Source organism: Pagrus pagrus (genome assembly GCF_965226575.1).
Source record: "Pagrus pagrus genome assembly, chromosome: 12".
NCBI lineage: Eukaryota > Metazoa > Chordata > Actinopteri > Spariformes > Sparidae > Pagrus > Pagrus pagrus.
Genome location: NC_140196.1, coordinates 19,627,733 through 19,639,060, shown reverse-complemented (window position 1 = coordinate 19,639,060; position 11,328 = coordinate 19,627,733).

Below are 11,328 nucleotides of genomic sequence, written 5' to 3'. Positions count from 1 at the left end.
CCCTAAAATCTGTATCCCATTGCCAAAACAAAAAAAAACAAACAAAAAAACATTTATGCTCTTGAACATACCATAAATCTGTCTGGGTGCCATTTAATTGAATCCTTGACTGAACTGGTCTTAACAGAAAATTGAATAGATTTTTAAGAAAATGTGACTGTGGTTTCTGCAGGGAGTGCTGGATCATGCCTGCTCAGCACCCCACACCTGCAACTCACCTCATCTGATTCAGAGTCAGCCGTCCTGCTCCTTGATCACCAGTCCATGCTGAGACCTCCCTAATGGTTCCAGTTGGGGGCCTAGCTGACACCTGTTCCTGTGCTGCAGGAACCGGGTTAGCTGTTAGCTAACTCTTAGCATTGAGAGAGTTAGGAGAGCTGACTGACAACACGATTGCGGAGGAGTTCTTGTCAAAGTGTAAAGTAAAGGCACCATTGAAACTCAGTGATAATAGAGAACCTGATAACGTTAATGAGGGACCTCACTGAGAAGTTGGAGGTGTGCTGCCTGTCACCTGTAGCTCTTCATCAAACAGCTCATTCTTGGTCGTCACTCCTACAGAATGAATAAAACTACTCGCTGACATATTTATAATTGATCTGCAGTATTCTGCAGTTGTAATATATGTGTAGCCAAAGCATAAAGCTCTATCCCTTAAAATTAAGAGTGTGTGCCCATGCGTATAAATATATGAACACAACAGACTTTATTTCCATTACTAAGCTCCATCACACAGCTTCAGTTTTATTTAACAGTTGTGTATATTTTTTCACATTGGCATTTTGCTCTTCTCTCTGGTCAAATTCAGCCCTCTGAGATACAACAACACCTAAGAGTACCCTGGGTGGGGACATGCCCTCGGGCTGTTTCTTGCTTTCTCTTCAGTCCTCATGGCACTGCTGTGGTCTCTCTACAGTCTGGCTGTAACTCCAGGAACACTAAGACAGGTACTCTGACTAGAGTAGTTTGGAAAACGACTCTGGTTGTTCCAGCTGACCAATCAGCGGTGTGAAGTGTTTTAACGCCACCTGTTAGTATCAGATCAGTGTGCTAGGGTACCTTAACAGAGGGGTAACGAAAAAACAGGATGGCACAGAGTCCTTCTTTTGGTACCATCAACAAGTTTTGATAATGGAAAGATAAAATGTATATGGTCAAAAGTGTAACGTAAACTAAACTGAACTGATCTGGACTGCTTGGTAAAAACGGGGCTTTAGTATCTCCTCCTCCTCCTCCTCCTCGAGTTTGGCATCCTCTTAGTATGTTGCCAATCACAAGGTTGAGCTGTTTGTTTTGTTTTGGCCCTTACATACTCGAGAGCTCGTCTTAGCTATGTGCAGTTTTGGTGTTGTGGTTTTACTCCCTTTGTGCGCCCTTCCTTTGGCCTTTGGGTTCATGGTAATGAGGTATTTTGGGATGTGTGTCCTTGGGTTTACTTACTTGCAGTTACGTTGTTCTCCCGTAGTACTTTGTTTGAGCAGAAACTTTGTGTCTCTGTGCCTGTTACTTTCTTTTGCTGTAACACTTTGTTTGCACAATATGGCCTTGACAGCATTTGTAATTTGTGTGTGTTCTTTTGGTTGCCACAACACGTTGGTTGCACATCTGGATTGTTGGTATGTACGACAAAGTGCGAAATGTGTTCTTTTTGGAATATCTGAACACTGAAAATCATGTCGTATGATGGTGGTGTGGCTGGTTTTTATTTTTACTCTGGTTTCAAGTTTGTTCTGAAGGTTAATGTGTTTTTTCTTTTTACCTTTTATCCTTAATCTTGATTATAGGTCTTAAAATGCCAGCGTTAAGTGCTTTAATCAGTAGGCAGTGTTTATTTACACTAATATCTCAGAGGTAGATAACTATAACCAGAAGATCTAAACTATATTAATCCACAGGTGTCTCAGTGTATGGGGGCTGATAATAATGGGATGAATTCAGATACATTTTATGTGTGTTGTTTTTTGTTTTGATTATTGCTATGATTAATCTTAAGGTTTACATACAATCCTAAAAGGGGTCAAGAATAGTTCAATAAAACTCTGAGTGCAGCTTTATTCTTTTGTCATTGTCTGCAAAAGGCACGGACTCTACATGTAAAATAAACCCTGAAAGACAAATTCTCTGCTGAGTTCACTTCATTTCACTTCTTTAACATTTTGTCTTTCTGTCTGTGAAACTTCTTGGAGATCAAGTGTGTGAGAAACATGATGTGTTCTGGGGTTGCACAAGGGAGCTGCTTATTATTCTTGTTATACATGCTGCCACTTGTCGACTTTATTATAGAGCAAAATGTAGGTTTCCATAGATATGCAAATTACATACGGCTGTAAATCTCTGCAGAACCATGTGATGCTGCAGCTATAAACTCCATTAACACTAACCTGTCAAAACTCTGCAACTCGACTATATAGCTCAAAACCAACGGGAGAGATCAGGTTAGTCCTGTTTTTGCTGCTCTGCAGGCTTCCTGCAACATTAAGAATTGACTTTAAGACTCTTGACTCTTTAGCAAAGGAATAAATAAATCAAGTAATTGTACTAGGTAGAGTATTAACTTCATGCTCAGTTTGGGTGAAAAAGAAGCAGTTTTAATTGCAGATTTGAGGAGTTGATCACTGAGATAAAAATAACTCACCCCTGTGATAACTCACATGATTAAATACTGGTTTCATAGGGGAGGAATAAATTAAGAAATACTTTATTTAACAGATAGTGCTCAAGACAATGTCGAGCCTTTCGTTAACAAATTGAGGTTTTGATAAGACTTTACAATAAGGGTACATTAAATAACATTAGTTAATGCAGTAAACAAACAGTTCATTAATGAGTCTAATAATCATTTACCAGTGCTTTTCATGTTAACGTAGGTATTCATGATACATTATTTCATATTTTAAAAAGATGCTACTGGTATTAGTTAATACGACCATATACCAATATTTGTTAGAAACTATAAAAATGTTAACAAAAGAAATTTGTTAGAGTTACTTAAGTGCTTTTTATTGTATTAATGAACTGTTAGTTACTGCTTCTTGCTGTATTAACTTATATCAATAGCATCTTCAGAAACTATTGAATTTTGTATAAATTAATACTTCAAATAAAAAGCATTAGTAAATGATAACTAGACACATGAAATGTTATTGTTAATGTTTATTACTGCATTAACTCGTTAATTAATGTACCCTTATTGTAAAGTGTTACTGATGTTTAAGACATGCCCAACAGTTTCTTTAACATTAATTCAAAATCACTATTTTCAGAAAATCCTCTGCAGCCTCTACTGAGCCGGGCACAGTTCTCTGATTTGTCCAGCAGAGGGGGATAGATGTTAAATATTAGATCACCAAGGCAACTGTCCCGTCCAGTCAGCAGCTGTGAGGGGGCATATCTTATAATGTCCTTTTTATACATTATAAACACATAATGTGATCACAGACTGTGTAGTTTAGTGTGTTTATCAGTTGGTCTATACTGACTGAAGGTTCAGACATGTTGCTGGGTGAATTCCTCACAAAGAAATTTAAGGTTCAAACAAATAACATGTTACTGTAAATGTAGGATAAATTAACAGTATCTTACTGTTTTGTGAAAAAGGCCAAAAGCCCTGAAACATCTTACTTAACTTTGAATTGAATTCTTCTCAAAGGATCTACCAACATGCACCTGTAGCACACAAATACACAGAGAAACACACAACACCTCTAGACCCAGATATTAATAGACTGTTGGCACTTTGCCTCCTCTATCCCAGAGAGACACATGAAGTCGCCTTCTAAAACAAACAAACAAAAGACTTCTGGTGCTTTGCAGTACTTTTAAGTACCACAGTATTTGTGATACAACACTGATGACATCACAGCATCATTAACAGTGTCCAGAAGATTCAGACGGTCTCGCCATGTACAGTCTGAAATACCTGCATCCACTGCATCAGGCAGTCATCAGTACTGTGTACCAAGGGCATCACTTTGTGTTGACAGGTGATGGGGAGATAAGAGCTTAGATGAAAACACAGTTTTAAAGAGCTCTTCAACATGTGCGATTTAAAGCATTATAATGGGAGAATCCTGTGATATCAGAGTAGATGATTATGTTGATCATCAAAAGAGCATATACCCTAGGACACACACAGTCAACTTTATTCATATTCTTTATTGTTGGTGAGGATGTGAGGCACTTTTGTTGTTAAATGTCTGTCTTTGACTGTAAATGCTGTAATGTTGCGATGTTTTTGTTTTACGGACACAGAAACAATGTCCCAAAGAAATAAAGTAAGTAATAGTAATGTGAATAAAACTCACAACAACGTTGACTTGACAAGCAACAGTCATCCATGCACAACACATCCGCAGCAGCAACACCATCTCAATGGATCAATGCCATAATCACATCTACTGTAGAAGGCACCTGTGCAAGTCAGCCCAGCGATAACTTTATCCAATCACTGCCATAAAATATAGCGAAATGAAAAAAATGAGGGAATAACATCAACAATGTTAGCTAAAGAAAATGAATCAACCCTCAGATGTTAAGACAAACTGCCTTAGTGATGCCAAGTTAGAGTTCACATGAGTTCATGAGTCAAGTTTTACCAATCACGACTCAGTCTGAGCATAAGGTTCAAATATCAATATGTGAGAACATGAATTAAACTGGAGCAGAGATGAGATGATTTTTTTTCATTTATCCATGTTATTTTAAGACAAACTCAAATTATTGATTTGATTTTTGTCCATTCTCTTAAAATGATTGATTCATACATTTCACACAATTAAATACCACACCTGTCCACCTCCTGCAGGATTATTCTCCACGGGATCATCAATCATAGAAAAGTACAGTAGCCAACCACACACATTAGAAAAGTGCAGTAGGCGAATTCACAGCAACCCAAACCGCACATTGTCCAAGAGTACAAAGGGAGGAGACATTAGAAACAACAGCAAGCAGCACCAATCCAGCAAATGAGACACAATGATCTGAATACATCGTAATACATTCTGACTTCACAGTGCATGCTGATCACATTATGATCTACCAGAACAATAACAGTTTACGTGCATGTGTTGCTGACTGTTGCTTATTCTTAGTTTAAAATGTATTTTACAGGTCAGGTTCTGGATTGGTCCACAGTGTCCCCAAAGGAAACATCTATGTTTACCATAAAGATATTTGAGAATAAGAAGTTACCACTACTCCTACTACTACTACTAATAATGATAATAATAGTAGTAGAAACTGATGTATTTCACCTATATTTAGCTTCCATTTGTTCAAATAATAAGTTCCTCATAATGAAAGTGATCATATAAAAATATATTGTATAATAAAATCCCTCAATAATCTAGAATTAAATATTCCAAATTAATTGCACTGACTTTTACCTTCAGATTTCAGTGGCTGTCAGTGAACCTGAGGCAGTTAATATTGAGATGGCTGTATGTGAATTTTCTTTATCTGTTCCTTGACCTTCATGTCATATCTAAAATGTCGTGGAGCACCTACAATACCAACATCTCCCAAAACCCGATACCGAATTAAAATGTCACAGCCACTTTGAGGAAGAAAAATCTGAATCTTACTTTCTCAAGATCCACCTGATAAACATAAAAACTGAACTCGACAGGCCGGGGGGGGAAAAAAATGCAAACAAACGCTCGTGTATCTGACGGGCCTACAATTTATCTGGGGACATTTTCCGATAATGTACTTTTCTTTTGCAAATTTAACACGGACCCACCGCTGGGAGAAAAATGGGACAAGGTGTGCGAGCTGAAAGCCTTAAGACTGTGTGACAACCGTGATAAATGCAGCAGGCACTGACACGGCTATGGAAAGAGACAAAAGATACCTTTGTCTTGTCACAATAATCCTAATCTGTTTGAAGATGGGGCCGCATTAGAGAGAACGAGGGAGAAAGGAAGGGGAAAAAAACACACACAGGAATGGAAGCAGATTCCTGGTCAGCAGTGATAAATGTTGCTACATCACAAACGCGGCTCAGTATGATGTTTCTCTCTAATGGCCTGATTGCTCAATTAATTCTGTGGCCCGTTCTTTGCCGGCCCCCTTTAATGTGGAAACAGCTATATTTTCTCCCAGATTAGTATAGATACAGGCTGACAGTCTGCACTGCTCAAGGTATTTGGGAGGTATAATTCATTCATAATGCCACAATGCGCCCCATCTATCATCTCAGGTTTTTCATCCGCTAACTTGCCGCTCGCTCCCTCCTCTCATTCCAAGCTCCTGGCTCTTCAGGGGCGAGTGGTGGAGGAGGTGGTGGTGGTGGAGGGGGGCTAAACTCAACCCTGAATGGTGTGTGTTTGTATATGTGTGCATACATATGTGCGATTTAGCAGGGTGAGGTGTGTGAAGATGTGAATTATGTGTGTGTGTGTGTGTGTGTGTGTGTGTGTGTGTGTTCGGGGCGTGTGTGGGGCAGGCAAGGTTGTGAGGTCGGCAGCTTCTCCCCTCCTGATGAATTAGCTGGCATATGCAAGCGATGAATTACCAGGCAACGAGAGTCAATTATCCAAAAGAAGGGAGAGAAAAAAAAAACAAAACATGGACCCCGCGCCTGTGGCCCCAGGGTCCCTTTTCCAATTCAGAGAGTGATTTCCCCCAAAATGTAGAAGGGAAGAGAAGAGAAGCGGGGATGATGAGGAGAGAGAGAATGAATGAAACCACAGTAGATGTGTGTGTCCCTCATCTCACACTCCTCACGCACCTTTTTCCCTCCATCGTTCTCCCCCTCTCTCTCTCTCCCTCCACCCCCGATCAAATCCAGAAGGCAGAGCGCAGTGTGAAAATGCAAAAGGCTATTATCAGGCCTTCAGAGTGCACGAATGCCACTTATGATGGATGAGTGTGGGATTTAGAAAGGCCTCCTGTCAACCACCGGCCGTTTCCCCTACTTAACCGGCCCTCTCTTTTTCCTCACTTGTCTCTTGTATCGAAAACATATCAGGCCCCTGGTTGAAACAGACCTAAGTGGAAGACATTTGTAATATATTGAAGTGCCTGTACACATTTACTCACAGTGTCCCCTGCTGTATTTGCCACTTAATTTCTCACCTCTTCTGGAGACTCAGTGGCGGACTCAGGATTTTTGAGGGGCAGGGGCAAAAACATCTAAAGGGCACCAGCTGAATGCGGTGAGGGCACCAGTGCACTGAAAGACGTGACATGTTTGTAGCGCAACAGTTGAAGTTGACCCTGGTTAAGATTAACATTTTTCATTATGTAATTTTGACCAGTCCACCTCCGTAATAAAACACAAGGGGAAATATTAACTGTTTGACTGGAAGGGCAGCAGAGACGGCACTTTATCACCTTTTATCTACCATAGGGGCATTCAAGTGGGCACTTTAGCTGCGTTTTTACGAACATGAGGACAACAGGAAGAGGGAGGGTGGGGGTGGTTGGAGTTTTTCTGGTTTATTATTTGAACAAGAGGAAAGGTGAGCTCGTTAGCATAAATCTATGTTGGTTTTCAGTGTCTGTGAATGTGTTTTAATGATGTAACAGACAGCACCACTATAGGAAAAATGTAACTGTCAGAGAAGAAGAGAAGGAGAACAGGAAGTCCCACTTTTTGAAACCGAACTCAAAGCTCAACAATGAAGAAAGAGAAATCAAGAGATTTAACAGAAGCGCTTCATTTTTAATGCACAAGAGGACAATAACTCTTGGAATCTACTGCATCATATCCACTGACGTCAGTCCAAATCACAGGATGAACCTGGCCGCGAGTGTTTATCTTTCAAAGGGCTGCTTCTGATAGACCAATTTAATCTCAGTGGTTGGACTCGCAGTGTAACCAAACTGCTTTAACACCATAAGAGAAAAGAGGATAATATAAGCTCATAGTGGAAGAGTGCAGCCAAACGTCATTAACGGTTTTCAATCCCAAACTTTATGACTGCCAAAAGGAAACACAATACCATTAACAAAAGATTCTTAAGTTATAAGTATGGATGCAGACGTACGGTGGCGTGAATCAAATGCTTGGAGAGAGTTCTGTGTGAGATGGAAAAGAGGGATATAAGAATAAAACAAAAGACAATTATATCCTGAGGTTTAGCTGGCACTGAAAACGGCCTCTGCTGTATTATGAAAGTAACACTTGAAATGAACCCTGACACAAACACACTGCGGCACAGCAGGCAGATATTTAGCAATGAAATCAGTCTCAAATGCTGCAAAAATGAAATGCTCAGAATATTCTTCAAACATCTTTTAAGGAAAGTCTGAGAATACCTGTTAATATGATCCAGTGACGGGATACTTCTGCAGGTACCACAGTGCACTGACAAAGATCGTGGAGTAGCTCGGCTAATAACAAATATTATATGAACAAATTGGTGCAGGGCTGATCCACAGTCTATTTATTCTCACAATAACCATTAAACTAACATTTTGACGTTTTAGGTAGACAGCACAGTAAATAAAATAGCTTTTTTCGGTCTATGTTAACTAGTAAAGATGTGAGAAGCAAACAAAACATCCTTTCATTCATCATTTCACTCAATGGATTCCATTGCAACACTTGATTTGTTCATATCCATAAAACTGACCTAAGCTAACTCCTAAAAGCTGTAGTTTCAACCCTTTAGCTATAATCTCTGCTGTCCTCTACACTGTTAGGTCCTTTCTGTTCTGCTGTTATGACAGATATGTCTGAACTTGCTGCGGCCTCTAAATTTGCTTATATGTCAATGGGATTTTGAATGAGGTTTTCTCACTTGGGGAACAAAACCTGGAAGTTCTGGTTTCACTTTGGCTCACTATAAAGTAAGATGGGACGAAATCAATCAACTTGAACCGTAGCTAGTCAATTATTTCTTAGAGGGGCTACAGATGCTCCAGCATTTAGTGTATTAGTTTGGTTCAACATGTATGGCATTCTGTGTGTTATGTCTTTATATTTAGGTAACTGTCTCTTCATCTATATACACTGATTTCACTTCAGCTTCCCAGACTACCCAGTGGTGCGTCTCTACCATCACAGTTTTCCTCTGGGACTTTCAGCCCCTTCACTTCCTCTATTACCCCCTCACACACCCTTACATCCTCCTACACACACACATCACCTCCCTCCCGCCCCGCGGCGACATGCGCTCCACAATGGAGAACAGAGTGGTTTGGGAAATGATGGCCATTTATAACTGCCTGACGCCGTATCCCACCGCCTCACACACACACACACACACACACACACACACACACACACACACACACACTGAGAGTTTAGCGCAGGGGTGGCGACAGAGAGTTGGGAGACAAAGGGAGAACGCACCCTTCTCCTGGCTAATGTCACAAACACATTAACACTTAACTGCACAGATGAGCACTGTGCAAAAGTGTTGCATCACACACAAACCATGTGTTTCTTAGGTGACTGTGGGATGTGTATGTGTGTGTGCGTACACACATGCTACATGCAGTAGCATGTGTGTACGCAAAACGGGGAGTGATTTCTTAAAAGAGAACATATAAATCAGTCTATTAAAGTGTTTAGCAGTGACAGCTGATCTCTTCTCTGCCTGTCTCAACATTACTCTCAACACCTGCCTCTTATTCCCACGAACACACAGACACACACACACACACACACACACACACACACACACACACACACACGTATGCATGACAGTGTGCTGGATCATGTGGTATGAAAGGTGTCATGGTTTGGAGAGGTACTTTTTGTAAATGTTTAAAGAGTCAAGCGTCATCTGGGTGATTTGGATCATTATATAAATATTGTCCAACAGTGTGAAGTAATGATATAATACCTTTATGTATTTCATTTAACTTGATTAAAGTTTGGATTCACATTTAATTTTCTTTGAGAAACTTTACGATGATTTGTCACTTTATAAATAAGAGCTTAACAGTGTGAGTTTAATGGTCATATTGGGAAACAGCTCCTTGTTTCTTTGTTGTTTCAATGACAAAACAATGACATACAGTATGTACGATATATTGTCATTACTTTTAGACTTGAATACGACACTAAAGAACTGACATTATGTTTTACAATCACTCAAAACATGAGAATCATTATTTAGCATGGAAACAACCCACTACAGTTTTGAAGCCTTGAGTTTTGCATTTTGGCCGTCGCCATCTTGGTTTCGTGGAGCCAAAGTAACCATATTAGGATGAGAGGGTGGAGCTGGGGAGGATATCCTGATTGGATCTGACTGAGAACCAGAACACACACTGTCGTAGCGACTTGCCATGCCCAAAAGTAAACTCCTGCTTTATCGTCTATTTTACTCTAAATGAGAGCATAATTTACTGAATGACGTTGTGTTGAAAAAGGCTTAAACCAGCGACTGAAACCATGAACACATTGGGAAACTGTTAGTGAGAAGTAGGGTCATTTTCTCATAAGCTTACATACAATCAGACGACTTTTGCATTGACTTGACTTTTCAGACCCAGGAGCTCCGTCCAAATTTCAAAGTCGATGCTTAAAGCACAGGTCTGACTAACACTTACCGGTGAGAGCTGATTCTGATTTACTCCTGCTCTCTGTACAGATTTAAATGTGGTAAAAAAAAGCATCACAAGTGATTTACAATTTTAGAAAAATAACGAAAAAGGCTCCACTTTTGAGCTAGATGAGGATGTGAGACGAGTGTGCATGACATAGATCCAGTGCTGATTAGGCTGCTCACGAAGTACTTGCATAAGAAGCTGGTTATTACATGGATGTTGGTTGTGTGCATACATTTGTATTTCTGTGAATGCGTGTGTGCGTGTGTGTGTTAGTGTGAGTGTGTGTGAGGCCTCGGCCTGTCACTGTGCTGGATGGGCTGTCACTTTCTTAATTGCCTGAGCGTGACCCCGCCCCGCTCTGCTCACCTGGCTAATTACTGTGTCTTTCCAGCCAGGAGATTGAAATGAATGTCGACTCCATTCAAGCTTCATTGGCATGAAAAGTGAGGTTACTGACATTGTCATAATACAGCACAGTACAGCAGGTTTGTCCTTCTAGTGATATTTGGCTACGAGAGTTTCATCGCTGTCTTGTTAACGAACGCTGATGATAAAAGAGATGCCGTGTCAAAGTGAGAAACATATCCGCTTTCATAACTCAAAACTCCTTTCAGCGTGTTTGTGAACATTGAAGTTAAGTATACGGGGTTTGTTGTAAGTCTGAAAAACATGCAAAACACAGGTATGATCCTTTAAACAGAAAAGCAAAAGAAAATATCAACAAATTCTGCAAACAACACAGGTTGAAGAACAAAATCTATAACACAAGAGGGGGAACAAGTTCTACTGAGGGCTGACAAGTGATTAAAAAAGCCA